Source organism: Salmo salar, chromosome 02, assembly GCF_965601325.2.
Source record: "Salmo salar chromosome 02, fSalSal1, whole genome shotgun sequence".
NCBI classification, from domain to species: domain Eukaryota; kingdom Metazoa; phylum Chordata; class Actinopteri; order Salmoniformes; family Salmonidae; genus Salmo; species Salmo salar.
Window position 1 is genome coordinate 78,125,561 of NC_138292.1, and position 15,368 is coordinate 78,140,928.

Genomic DNA, 15,368 nt, shown 5'->3' on the forward strand with positions numbered 1-15,368 from the left:
GAGTGGGCGGAGGAACCTCTCGCACCTCAGCCTCCTGGAGCAGGCCAGCTCCAGGAGGCTGAGGTGCGAGAGGTTCCTCCGCCCTGAGGAGAGACACATGGCCTGACGAGAGACACATGGAACGAGGGGTTAATGCGGTAATCGGGGGGAAGCTGTAACCTATAACATACCTCGTTCACTCTCCTCAAGACTTTAACCTCTATGGGCTAGGTGGGACGCTTGCGTCCCACCTACTCAACAGCCAGTGTAATCCCGTGGCGCGATATTCAAATACCTCAAAAATGCAAAAACTTCAATTTTTCAAACATATGACTATTTTACACCATTTTAAAGACAAGACTCTCATTAATCTAACCACACTGTCCGATTTCAAAAAGGCTTTACAACGAAAGCAAAACATTAGATTATGTCAGCAGAGTACCCAGCCAGAAATAATCAGACACCCATTTTTCAAGCTAGCATATAATGTCACATAAACCCAAACCACAGCTAAATGCAGCACTAACCTTTGATGATCTTCATCAGATGACAACCCTAGGACATTATGTTATACAATACATGCATGTTTTGTTCAATCAAGTTCATATTTATATCAAAAACCAGCTTTTTACATTAGCATGTGACTAGCATGTGACTAGCATTCTGACCGAACACTGCCGGTGAATTTACTAAATTACTCACGATAAACGTTCACAAGAAACATAACAATTATTTTAAGAATTATAGATACAGAACTCCTCTTTGCACTCGATATGTCCGATTTTAAAATAGCTTTTCGGTGAAAGCACATTTTGCAATATTCTGAGTAGATAGCCCAGACATCACGGCTAGCCATTTAGACACCCACCAAGTTTAGCCCTGACCAAACTCCGATTTACTATTACAAAAGTTTGATTACCTTTGATGTTCTTCGTCAGAATGCACTCCCAGGACTGCTACTTCAATAACAAATATTGGTTTGGTCCAAAATAATCCATCGTTATATCCAAATAGCGGCGTTTTGTTCGTGCGTTCAAGACACTATCCCAAGTGTAAATAAGGGTCACGAGCATGGCGCAATTCGTGACAAATAAATTCTAAATATTCCATTACCGTACTTCGAAGCATGCCAACCGCTGTTTAAAATCCATTTTTATGCCATTTTTCTCGTAAAAAAAGCGATAATATTCCGACCGGGAATCTGCGTTTAGGTAAACAGAGGAAAGAAAACAAAGCATTCGGTCGACCCGGGCACGCGCCTGTGTCTCACAGTACTGTAACCAGCCACTATCCAAACGCGCTACTTTTTTTCAACCAGAGCCTACAAAGCCACGATTCAGCTTTTTCCCGGGCTCTGAGAGCCTATGGGAGCCGTAGGAAGTGTCACGTTACAGCTAAGATCCTCACTCTTCAATAAACAGAGACAAGAAGAACGACACCTTGTCAGACAGGCCACTTCCTGCATGAAATCTTCTCAGGTTTTTGCCTGCCATATGAGTTCTGTTATACTCACAGACACCATTCAAACAGTTTTAGAAACTTTAGGGTGTTTTCTATCCAAAGTCAATAATTATATGCATATTCTAGTTACTGGGCAGGAGTAGTAACCAGATTAAATCGGGTACGTTTTTTATCCAGCCGTGTCAATACTGCCCCCTAGCCCTAACAGGTTAACTTGTCTGGGCGTACCTGATTTAAACTGGTTACTACTCTTTCCCAGAAATGAGAATATGCATATTATTAGTAAATTTGGATAGAAAACACTCTGAAGTTTCTAAAACTGTTTGAATGGTGTCTGTGAGTGTAACAGAACTCATATGGCAGGCAAAAACCTGAGAAAATTACAAGCAGGAAGTGGCCTGTCTGTGATTTTGTAGTTCTCCCTTTGCTTCTCTATCGAAACTACAGTGCCCGTGGGGTTATTTAGCACTTTCTAAGGCTTCCATTGGCTCTCTAAAGCATTCAAAAAGCCGATTGGCGCGTCTCCTGTCTCCGGGCAGAGTACAGGAGCACAGTTTGTCAGTGGACTGCCTGGTGGCTAAGAGATGGGAAATGCGGGTTCACGAGACCTCGCCATTTTTCCTCTTCCTTTTTGAATGAATACAGCATTGTCCGCTTGGAATATTATCGCTATTTTACGAGAAAAATACCATAAAAATTGATTTTAAACAGCGTTTGACATGCTTCTAAGTGTTGTAAAGGAACATTTTGAAATCTTTGGTCTCGAAATGCGCTTGCGCGTTACCCTTTGGATAGTGACCTGAACGCACGAACAAAACGGGGATATTTGCACATAACTATGGATTATTTGGAACAAAAACAACATCAGTTGTGGAAGTAGCAGTCCTGGGAGTGCATTCTGACGAAGAACAGCAAAGGTAATCCAATTTTTCTAATAGTAATTCTGAGTTTAGGTTGCCACGAACTTGGCGGGTGTCAAATTAGCTAGCCGTGGTGGCTGAGCTATGTACTCAGAATATTGCAAAATGTGCTTTCGCCGAAAAGCTATTTTAAAATCTGACAAAGCGATTGCATAAAGGAGTTCTGTATCTATAATTCTTAAAATAATTTTGCTGCAATCCTTTATGCAATCGCGGTGTCAGATTTATTATAGCTTTTCGGTGAAAGCACATTTTGCAATATTCTGAGTAGATAGCCCGGCCATCACGGCTAGCTAATTTGACACCCACCAAGTTTGGCCCTCACCAAACTCAGATTGACTATAAGAAAAATTGGATTACCTTTGCTGTTCTTCGTCAGAATGCACTCCCAGGACTTCTACTTCAACAACAAATGTTGTTTTGGTTCGAAATAATCCATAGTTATATCCAAATAGCTCCGTTTTGTTCGTGCGTTCAAGTCACTATCCGAAGGGTGACGCGCCGGCGCATTTCGTGACAAAAAGTTTCCAAATATTCCATTACCGTACTTCGAAGCATGTCAAACGCTGTTTAAAATAAATTTGTATGCTATTTTTCTCGTAAAATAGCGATAATATTCCAACCGTGCGACGTTGTATTTGTTCAAACACTGAAAGAAAAAAATGTTGTCGTCTCGTGCACGCGCGCCTCTGTGTCATTGTTCCCAGAAGGACCACTCACAAAAACCCCTGCTGTTTTTCGCCCAGAGACTGAAGAGCTCTCATTCCACTTTCTGGCGCCTTCCTAGAGCCAATGAAAGCCTTAGAAAATGTCACATTACAGCAGAGATGTTGTATTTTTGATAGAGATGCCCTAGAAGGACAAGGAATGGTCAGACAGGGCACTTCCTGTATAGAATCTTCTCAGGTTTTGGCCTGCCATATGAGTTCTGTTATACTCACAGACACCATTCAAACAGTTTTATAAACTTTAGAGTGTTTTCTATCCAAATCTACTAATTATATGCATATTCTAGTTTCTGGGCAGGAGTAGTAACCAGATTAAAATCGGGTACGTTTTTTTATCCGGCCCGTGAAAATACTGCCCCCTATCCCAAACAGGGATAGGGTGCAGTATGCCCAAAGGAGCGGTGGCCTCCCTGCCCAAATGAGCGGTGGCCTCCCTGATAAACCCTGACCCTAATGGTCGACTAGCTAAGGCGTGAACAGAGAAGGGCACACCCACGGGAACAATGGGGGTCCCTAAACTATGAGCTAACGCTCTATCAATGAAATTCCCAGCCGCGCCTGAATCTACGAGCGCCTTATGCTGGGAACGCGGGGAAAATTCAGGAAAAGTGACAGACAAACATATGTGCAACAGAGGGCTCTGGGTGAGAATGGTGCCGGCTCACCTGGGGTGACGCCAGAGCAACCTGCCTGCTGCCTCGATTCCCAGAGGAACCAACCCAGCATCGACCAGCAGTGTGACCTCTGCGGCCACAGATGGTGCACGAGCGGGAACCCCCTCCGGTCTCCCTGCGCACCGCCCCTCCCAGCTCCATGGATATCAGAGAGGGGGTGCGGGAGGATGGAACCACCAGACCCCGATCTAGATGTCCACGAGTAGTCAGCAGGTTGTCCAGCCGGATGGACATGTCCACCAGCTGGTCGAAAGTGAGGGTGGTGTCTCTGCAGGCCAGCTCCCAACGGACGTCCTCGTGCAGACTGCAGCGGTAATGATTGATCAGGGCCCTGTTCCATCCCGCGCCGGCAGCCAGGGTCCTAAACTCCAGGGCAAACCCATGGGCGCTTCTCGTCTCCTGCCTCAGATGGTAGAGGCGCTCACCCGTCGCTCTGCCCGCAGGTGGGTGGTCGAAGACTGCACGGAAACGGGGGGTGAACTCCTCAAAATGGTCCATCTCCCCCTCTATACACAGCGTTGGCCCACTCCAGGGCTTTCCCGGTGAGGCACGAGACGAGGGCGAAACCCTTCTCACGGTCCGATGGAGCTGGGTGGACCGTGGCCAGATAGAGGTTTAGTTGGAGGAGGAAACCCTGGCAGTTGGCAGCACTCTCGTTGTACCACTGTGGCATGGAGAGACGGATCCCACTGGGTTCAGGCGGGAAAGGGGTGCTCAGGATAGACCCTGGTTGTGCTGGTGGAGGCGCTGGAAAAACTCCGTCTCTCCTAGCAGTCCATGGCGGCACCCAGATGGTCAAGCATTTCCGTATGCTCCTGGATGCGCTCCTCCCCCTCCATGGCCGGGGTAGCTTCTCCTGCTGACCCCAGAGATTCTGTAATGTCGTGTGTGTAGGTGGCAGGGAAGTCAGGCGCAGAAGAATCTAACTTGGTATAAATGGAGTAGTTTAACAGCGTTTAACAAAACTCCAAAACCAAAGTACATAATAAATAAAAGTGGGTTCAAGAACCCGTCGCGCACCAATCCATAATTCACAAGCATACAAACAAATCTCTGACAAGGACATGAGGGGAAACAGAGGGTTAAATACACAACATGTAATGAATGGGATTGGAACCAAGTGTGTAGGAAGACAAGACAAAACCAATGGAAAATGAAAAATGGATCAATGATGGCTAGAAGACCGGTGACGTCGACCGCCGAGCACCGCCCGAACAAGGAGAGGCATCGACTTCAGCAGAAGTCGTAACACCAAGCTGGGCAACTACATATCTAACTAATATTGATTTTTTTCCCTTTAGTCTGTGAAACCTAAAGTACATTCATAATATTCTCATAGGAAAGTGTACTAAAGAGTGAAATCTGACATGAGGATCACATTTTAATTAAAGTGTATATTCCTCCAGAAATGTATTCAATTTCTATCTGCATAAATCAATACTTAATAAGCTAACTTTCATTATCTCAATTCAACCAGTCAGACACTCCTTTTGGTTAGCAATGTGTTACCTTCATAATATATTTGCTGGGTTGTTTTTCCATGAAACCGTAGTTTGCAGGTAAATACATGATTAACCTTACTCAATCATTTATCAACTTTTGTCAGGCGGTGGGTGTAGCTGGTGCATGAAGTCAGGCACAGGAGAGCAGAGATGAGTGAACAATGCACTTTACTTAAGAAAATAGCACAAAGTAACAATACCAATGTGCGAACAATAATGGTTGCAAACAGCACCCGGAAAAAACCAGCCGGAAACATACGGACCTTGACAATAAACAATCACACACAAATACATGGGGAAAATAGAGGGTTAAATACATGACCAGTAATTGGGAAATGAAAACCAGGTGTGTGGGAAACAAAGACAAAACCAATGGAAAATGAAAAGTGGATCGGTGATGGCTAGAAGACCGACGACGTCGACTGCCGAACACCGCCCGAACAAGGAGAGGAACCGACTTCGGCGGAAGTCGTGACAACTTTGATAAACAACCAGAGATAACTACTCATTTTCAGGTTAATTAAGAAAGCTTAACTTAGATATGTGTTTTTGGTTGTGTGTTTTTGGTTGTCAGTTAGACCATGCCTATCTCATGTTTGCTTATCTTACAAATTTGTTTTGAAGTTATTTGAGAATATATAGGCAAGTTATATACTCCTCAGAGCTCTCACATTATTTGAAAACAATATTAAAAACAGCAACAAAGTTCAGGACAAACACACATATCACCTATAACGTCAACCTGCCATTAAATTCTATATGTGATCTTTACGATATACACACGCACGCATAAACACACGCATGAATAAAATAGAATTTGACTGTATTGACTGTGTTATTGACTGGGGGGTGGGGGGTCCTGTAGTACCCTCTCCCCTCCCTCCCTCCAGCCCCAGACCCGCTCCCAGACCCCTGGTTCTCTCCAGGCCCAGACCCCCCTCCCAGACCCCCTCCACCCCCAGCCATGGAGCTGCAAGGACCACAGGAGTGTTCTTCCCATGACCAACAGACACACTCAAACACATTGTCCTCATAACTGAAAGTTGGAATACAACTATGGTCCGGTCCAGAAACTAAGTTCAACTAGACCCCATTGTAATGTTGGTGTTTGTAGATCTGAAGGAGCTGGGAAGGTTAAACACTTGTAATTGTCTTATTCAACAAACCCTTTCATTTCAGCAAAGCTTTATTGTAGTCCAGGTCTAAAAAGCTAAATGAATGGAACCTCTCCATTGAAAATGCTGTTCAGTTCAGGATTAGGCTTCATCTGTGTTTGGTAAACCACCTTTCAAATTAGTCAAATTTGTCAGGCATATGTCTTTGATAGGTTTAAATACCGTATGGCGTATGCAGCTTTGTGTGTTCTGTGCATTTTAGTTTCTGTCATTATAATCATTTATATATATACTGTATGTAACAACATATGCCATTCAGCAGATGCATACTCTACCAACTGAGTCATACAGAACCACATACAGGACCAGTGCTCAGCATATGTGGGAACTCCTTCAAGACTGTTGAAAAATCATTCCAGGTAAAGCTGGTTGAGAGACAATGCCAAGAGTATGCAAAGCAGTCATTAAGGCAAATGTTGGCTGCTTTGAAGAATCTCAAATATAAAACATATTTTGATTTGTTTAACACTTCTTTTGGTTTCTACATCATTCCAGGTGTGTTATTTCATATTTTTGATGTCTTCACTACTTTTCTACAATGTAGAAAATAGTAATAATAAAGAAAAACCATGGAATGAGTAGGTGTGTCCAACTTTGTCTCTCTGAACCTATACGCTGTGCAAATCGATCCATGTGCCTACGCGGGCCACCAGTTGCCCATCCCTGATCTAACACGTTCTATACAGTAATTGAAGTTGTGATGAATGCAATGGATTTAGTAGCTCCATTCAACCAATAGATGGCACTATCGACCCAAAATAAAATAAAAACAGCATGTGCAAGAAATAGCTTTCTTCTAATCAGTTAACATTATTAGCATAGACCTAGGGGATGGATTATTTATTAGCTAAACTATTCCAGTACATTGTGAAACTCACCCTGTTTGTGAAACTCACCTTTCAATTTTTTTGTTTTACCTCATCTTTTGAATCCATCCGTACCCGGCTCCAGAACGATTCAGTTGGACGGGCCTTTGATTTCAGCTTACATTGGCCTTCATCAGAATAATCCCACAAAGGGAAGTGCCAGTGTTATGATTTTCCTTTGCAATGATGATTTATTTTTTAGATTGCACCTCGACTCACGTTGATTGAGCGCCCTCCTCTTCTTTCCAAAAGGGAATAGTTTCACCATTTTAAAACAGGGTTAACCTTAAAATGAGGGACAGTCGTAAATGAATCACTAATCACATAAAATAAATAATCATCTTCAGAAATGATAGCTTGCTGAATTTGCATGATATTTGTATTAATTTTGTTTTCGGCACCAATAAAAATGTGGCACTGACTCGCCCTCGGATTGATGTTTCAGCATTGTCTTAATGAAGAATTCAACATTCGACTAGCGCATCCACCGTCGTAGTACAGATTAATCTTGACATGGAATGTGAAGCTAACTGAAGCTGGCTAGCTTTATAAAAGCCTGAGTATATCTAGCTTGCTTCATAGTGTAACACTCTGATTTTAACCCCATATGTGTCCATATCCCATTTACATTACATTTTACATTTTAGTCATTTAGCTCTTATCCAGAGCGGCTTACACTAGTGAATGCATACATTTCATATATATTTTTTTCTCTGTACTGGTCCCCCATGGGAAACAAACCCACAACCCTAGCGTTGCAAACACCATGCTCTACCAACTGAGCCACACGGGTACAGTACAGACAGTAAGCTCAATTCCACAGCATCAGGAAACCATAAACCACAAAGACATAGGAACTCAATACGGAAAACACCATCACTGCCTCACTAGTTTCTATGAGCCAGAGGAGTTGAGAAGGCACAATTGTAGACCCCACCCCTGTTCAGATTGCAGAGACAGTTTTATTTGTCCAACTCACCTGAAATCACACCAGCAGACTCTCAAAAGAAAGAAAACATACCTGTGTGGTCAATGTGGGAACAGATTTCAGACACCAAGGAAACTAAACACGCACCAGCTAACTGACACAGGAGAGAAGTCTTCCCACTGTTCTGTTTGTGGGAAGGGTTTCAGTCAGTCAAACAAACTACAGACACACCAGAGAACTCACAGGAGAGAAGCCATACCAACTCTCTCAGCGTGGAAACCATTTCAATTGTCCAAAAGACTTAGTCATACCAGAGAACACACACAGGTGATATGCCTTTCTACTGCTCCCAATGTGGGAAAAGTTTCAGTCAGTTAACAACTCTGAAAAAACATCACCTAACTCACAAGGGAGAGAAGCCTTACCAATGTAAGGCTCTCAATGTAGGGATAGTTTCACCAGTTTATATTTCCTAAAGAAACACCAGCTCACACAGGAAAGAAGCCGTTACAATGCCCTCAGTGTGGGAGGAGTTTCTGTCATTCATAAACTCTGAATACACATCAGTTAACTGACACAGTAGGGAAGCGGTACCACTGCTCTCAGTGTGGGAAAAGGTTCAGTTGATCAAACTACCTAAAGAAACACCAGCTAACTCAAAGGAGAGAAGCCTTATCATGTTCTGCAGTTGTGTTTGAATATTGTTTATTGAAATAAAGCTGATTTGATAAGGGTTTATTTTGAACATATCACTATTTCAGGAATCACCAAAAAGGACTCCAGAGAAAAGACAGTTTTACAGAAACTGTATTTATTTTATTGGTGTTTCGGGGACATGGTTTGTCATTGTCAGTATTTCCACTAAACAGCTGTCTGTTTGGGAATGTAATACTTCTATACCTGCAGACCTTCAGCAGCAGACATCCAGAGGATTTTCTAGAGGCCGCGGCCACAACGGACTATTCAGTGAAGTTGTAGTTGACATTGTGGAATCAATAGCTAATACAGTGCCTTCCGAAATCATTAACACCCCTTTACTTTTTCCACATTTTGCTGTGTTACAGCTTGAATTTAAAATGGATTAAATTGAGATTTTTTGGGGTCGCTGGACTACACACAATATAAAATATTTGCAAAGAGGAATTATGTTTTTCGAAATGTGTAAAATGTATAATAAATTTCTTAAGTCAATAAGTATTCAACTACTTTGTTATCGCAAGCCTAAATAAGTTCAGGAGTAAAACTGTACTTAACAAGTCACATAAGTTGCACGGACTCACTCTGTGTGCAATAATAGTGCTTGACATGATTTTTGAATGACTACCTCATCTCTGTACCCCACACATACAATTATCTTTAAGGTCCCTCAGTCAAGCAGTGAATTTAAAACACAGATTTAACCACAAAGACCAAGGAGGTTAACCAATGCCTCGCAGAGAAGCACACCTATTGGTAGATGGGTAAAAAAAAGCAGATATTGAATATATCCCTTTGAGCATGGTGAAGTTATTATTTACACTTTGGATTGACTATCATTACACACAGTCACTACAAAGATACAGGCGTCCTTCCTAACTCAGTTGCCGGAGAGGAAGGAAACCTCTCAGGGAATTCACCATGAGGCCAATGGTGATGTTTAAACAGTTACAGAGTTTAATGGCTGTGAAAGAAGAAAACTGAGGATGTACAGTATCCACAACATTGTAGTAACTCCACAATACTAACCTAATTGACAGAGTGAAAAGAAGGAAGCCTGTACAGACTACAAATATTCAAAAATATGCAGCCTGTTTGCAAAAAGGCACTAAAATAATACTGCAAAAAAAGTGTAAAAACGAGGAACTTTTTGTCCTGAATACAAAGTGTTATGTTGGGGGCAAATCCAGTACAGCACATTACTGCATACCACTCTCCATATTTTCAAGCATAGTGGTGGCTGCATCATGTTATGGGTATGCTTGTAATCGTTAAGGACTGGGGAGTTGTCCGAGTAAAATGAAACGGAATGGAGCTAAGCACATCAAAATCCAAGAAGAAAACCTGGTTCAGTCTACTTTCCACCAGATACTGGGAGATACTAAATTCACCTTTCTGCAGGACAATAACCTAAAACACAAGGCCAAATATACACTGGAGTTACTTACCAAGAAGACAGGGAACATTCCTGAGTGGCCGAGATACAGTTTTGACTTAAATCTGCTTGAAAGTCTATGGCAAGACCTGAAAGTGGTTGTCTTGCAATGATCATCAACCAATTTGATAGAGCTTTAAGGATTTTTTAAATAATAATGGGAAAATGTTGCAAAATCCAGGTGTTGAAAGCGCTTAAAGACTTACCCAGAAAGACTCACAGCTGTAATTGCTGCCAAACATGATTCTAACATGTATTGACTCAGGGGGTTGGATGTTACGTTATCAAGATATGTAAGTGTTTTGTTTTTCATATGTTTTTTTTTTTACAAATGTTAAAATGTTTCTTCCACTTTAATGAGTATTTTGTGTAGATTGTTGACAGAAAAATTACAATTGAATCCCACTTTGTTACACAACAAAATGTGGAAAAAGTCAAGGGGTGTGAATACTTCCTGAAGGCACTGTATCTGTCCATATTCCCACAGGAAATTCATCAATCACAGACATCATGTCTTTAAGTAGGATTTCTATAATCACACATTTATTTTTCTCAAGTAATTAAAAAAAAAATCCTGTCACTAATGTAGACCCACCAGCTGACTGTATTTTTTTATGACTGTTTTTAAAAACAGTTGTTTCAGAGGGAAATGTATGAAACAAAAACGTCTAAATAGAAAAATGAATAAACATACTGTATGTCGATTACAAAGCTCAGTCTCCTGTCTCACTTTATTATGGAAGCTTGAAGATTGATAATTTCGGGTGTTTTATAAGTAGGCTATACTGTAAGTATAATATACACTATGGGTAATACACTTCCTTCTTAAGGCCTTTTCACACCAATAGAGTTGTGTTTGAATTGGTGAGAAAGGGCCTTTAGAGGTGGAGGAATTCATCTGGTCTCATACTGGGTGTGGAGGACTGAGATTGGAAAGTAGTCTAATGTCTGACCAAACTATACAAATATGTGGAATAGCTCAAGTCACTGCTTTGATGTTTGAGGAAAACGACAGGGTGTTGTTCAGGGTCAAGCCAAGGTTCTTTATACTCTGGGGGTGAGACACTGTGGAGTTGGCAACCACGATGGAGAGGTCTTGGAGCGGGCAGGCCTTCCCCCAGGAGGAAAATCAGTTTCATCTTGTCGATGTTGAGCTTGAGGTGGTGGGCCAACATCCAAGTTAAGATATCTGCAGGCACTCAGAGATGTGTGTCGCCACCTGGCTGTCAGAAGGGGGGAGGGAAAGCAATTGAGTGTCATCCGCATAGCAATGATAGGAGAGACCATGAGAGGATATGACTGAGCCAAGTGACTTGGTGTAAAGACAAATAAGGAGAACACCAGTAAACAAATTGACAACAGCCTTTCAGTGTGCTTATAGGGAAGGATATTCAAAAAGCACAGCACTTACACAAATGACTGATGATTGGCTGAGAGAAAATGATGATAAAAAGATTGTGGGGGCTGTTTTGTTAGACGTCAGTGCTGCTTTTGACATTATTGATCATAGTCTGCTTCTGGAAAAACGTAGTGTTATGGCTTTACACCCCCTGCTATATTGTGGATAAAGAGTTACCTGTCTAACAGAACACAGAGGGTGCTCTTTACCTTCTTAACAGCACTATTAACAAGGCTGATACTACAGGCCCTAGTTTTGTCGCACCTGAACTACTGTGTGGTCAGGTGCCAGAAAAAAAGGACTTAGGAATATTACAATTGGCTCAGAACAGGGCAGCACGGCTGGCCCTTGGATGTACACAGAGAGCTAATATAAATAATATGCATGTCAATCTCTCCTGGCTCAAAGTGGAGGAGAGATTGACTTCATCTCTAGTTGTTTATGAGCGGTATTGACATGTTGAATGCACTGGGGCCTGAGGGCACACAGTGTGTTGTGAAACAGAGGAGATAGATCTAGCTTTGGCAGTACGGAGAGCCTCCATGACACAGAAGTGACCCGTCTTGAAGCCTGACTGGTTAGGGTCAAGAAGTTAGTTCTGAGAGAGATAACGAGAGAGTTACTCAGACACAGAACGCTCAAGTGTTTTGGAAAAGAAAAGAAAGAAGGGATACTGGTCTGTAGTTTTTAATGAGGGGTCGTGGATTGATTTATTGAAAACGGGAGCGACTCTGGCTATCTTGAAGCCAGTGGTCAGGGATGAGTTGATGAGGGAAGTGAGGAATGGGAGAAGGTCTCCAGAGATGGTCTGGAGAAGGGAGGAAGGGATGGGAAAGGGGGCAGGTTGTCGGGCTGCCAAACATCACTAGTCGCAGGATTTCATCTGGAGAGAGAGGGTAAAATGAGGTCAAGGCGTAGGGTAATTCTAAGTGAGTGGGACTAGTGGACTCAATACGCTCAGTGAATGAGGAGCGAATTTCGTCAACCTTCTTTTCAAAGTGATTAGCAAAGTAATCTGCAGAGAGGGAGGAGGGGAGGGGAGGTGGATTAAAGAGGGAGGAGAAGGTGGCAAAGATTTTCCTAGGGTTAGAGGCAAATGTAGAAATTTAGAGTGAGAGAAAGTGGCTTTAGCAGCTATAAAAGGCAAAGAGAAGGTAAAGAGAATTGCGTTAGAATTACCGCAGCACTGAGGTTGAAGTTGCCCAGTACGATGAGTGGTGAGCCATTAGCTTATCAAGGTATCAAGCTTCTTGATGAACTCTTCCAGGGCACCTGGTGGGCGGTAGATGACAACAATGTTAAGCTTGAGTGGACAAGTGACAGTGAGAGCATGGAATTAAAATGAGGAGATGGACAAGAGAGAGAGAAGGAAAAGAGAAAATCTCCTCTCATCAGAAATGAGTAGCCCTGTGCCACCACCGCAACAACGAGATACTCTCTGAATATGAGAGAACATGTAGTCAGATGAAGAGAGAGCAGTCAGAGTGGCAGTATTCTCAGGGGTAGTCCATGTCTTAGTGAGGGTCAAAAACTCTAAGGACTGAAGGGCAGCATAGGCTGAGATGAACTTGGCCTTGTAAACCGCAGATCGGCAGTTCCAAACGCTGCTGGAGACCAGGAATTCCACATGGGCTGTGCCTGCAGGGTACTCTAAATTAGAAGGGTTGGGCAACTGTAAAACCTTCTGAAGCGTCTTACCCAGTCGCGCCACCAAAAAGCTAATTATTCGGAAGGACAAGTGAACACACTTCAGGCTGATTCAGAATCCCATCTGCTGTACAAGCAATAACAAGTCTATACCCGTTTAGGAAAAAAGCATTTTAATGTATTATGTAATACTAGTTAGATAGCTTTGTCAGCATAGCGAAGGCTTAACACATAGCAGAGGCTTCAGACTTTTATGAAATGGCTATAAATATAATCTACAGTGGTGGGAGAGGTTGGAATGAAGGTCAAACAGTCAGTTAACACAGACTAGATACATGTTGTCAGAAGGCAGTCAAGGAGCAGTGAGCAGTGAGCAGTTACCCACTCTGTCAGCTTACTTTAAGTTGCAGGTTTTGTGACATCTGTGGTTCTTAACAACCTTTTATTGCAGTGGGCTAAATCATGGTCAAACAGAGTGTTTCTTGGTAGTCTTAAACCAATCTACATTGAAACAAAAGTATTCACCTCACACACATGGTTATGAGATTAAAAAAGACACCTGTACCATGTCAGATATAGAGTTGAAATGTATTCCATTTTCAGTTTGCATCCCAATATTACACTTTATATACATCACAGAAGACTGAAATATAATAAAACCATTTTAAATAGAAAAACTGGATTTTCATTGGATTAAAAAAATTATGTTTATTAATTATGAAATTATGAAAAATTATGAATAACATTCCACCCATGAGGTCACTACAGAGTGATTTGGTCATTTGACTGCAGGAAAGGCTACACACAATGGCCACCCTCCAAGCTGACCACATTGCAAAAAAAAACATGCAGGGCTTAACATTATCCTGGAGGTGACTGAAAATATTGTCTTGTTTGATGCAAGAAACCACTTTACAAAATAAAATGCATTACTATCCCATACAATTATTACAGATAATCAGACAAATTATGCTACCATCTGCCTATTGTCTAGTTAACTTATTGAAGCCTGTCTCAAAATGAAACACTGCCCCTTTAAGACAAAAAAAGCTCTTACCTGACTCGCTTTTTAAAGATGTCTAGAAATGTACACATTTTGTACTCATGTGTGGGCTGATATTCCTACTGCGCAGCAGTCCCGGGGAGCTGCGTGGCAGTCTACTGAACATCCGTGCACATGCGCAGCTTAGAGGGAACATTGGTGCCAGCCACTGCCAGGGAAACTAATCCAAAGGATTGCTGTCATACCTTGTCCATAGACTGCTTACAGGGTAAGGAAACAAATGTGTAAGTTTGTAATTTTGGGTGAACTATCCCTTTAACGTATCAGCTAACCACATCATATGGAATAGCAATATGACGTGGCATGCAACCATATGTTGATGCAATGAAACCAATAATAGACTCTGGAATCATGATCCTATATGACCTCTATTATATAGAGCCATGATCGCTTGGAACTCCATCTCAAATTACAGTGAATTAGCTTTAAAAAAACGAATGAAACAACATCTCACAGCACAATGCCACTTTAGCAACAGCTAGTGGGGATCCTAATAACCTCTTACATCTAGACGTTCCGCTAGCGGAACACCTGCTCCAATATCCAATGATGGGCGTGGCGCGAAATACAAATTCCTCTAAAATCCGAAAACTTCAATTTTTCAAACATATGACTATTTTACAGCATTTTAAAGACAAGACTCTCGTTAATCTAACCACACTGTCCGATTTCAAAAAGGCTTTACAGCGAAAGCAAAACATTAGATTATGTCAGCAGAGTACCCAGCCAGAAATAATCAGACTACCCATTTTTCAAGCCAGCATATAATGTCACAAAAAACAAAACCACAGCTAAATGCAGCACTAACCTTTGATGATCTTCATCAGATGACAACCCTAGGACATTATGTTATACAATGCATGCATGTTTTGTTCAATCAAGTTCATATTTATAT

General features: G+C 42.0%; 1 long non-coding RNA gene across 1 annotated transcript; it reads right to left on the reverse strand.

The window, feature by feature from the left end:
• Window positions 1-8,926: 8,926 nt before the first annotated feature.
• Window positions 8,927-14,707, reverse strand: LOC106593213 (uncharacterized). Its single transcript, XR_001325818.3, has 3 exons — window positions 14,468-14,707; window positions 12,943-13,035; window positions 8,927-11,587 (listed from the first exon to the last, which is right to left on the reverse strand). It is a non-coding gene; the product is annotated as an uncharacterized LOC106593213 (long non-coding RNA).
• Between the last annotated feature and the right edge of the window lie 661 nt (window positions 14,708-15,368).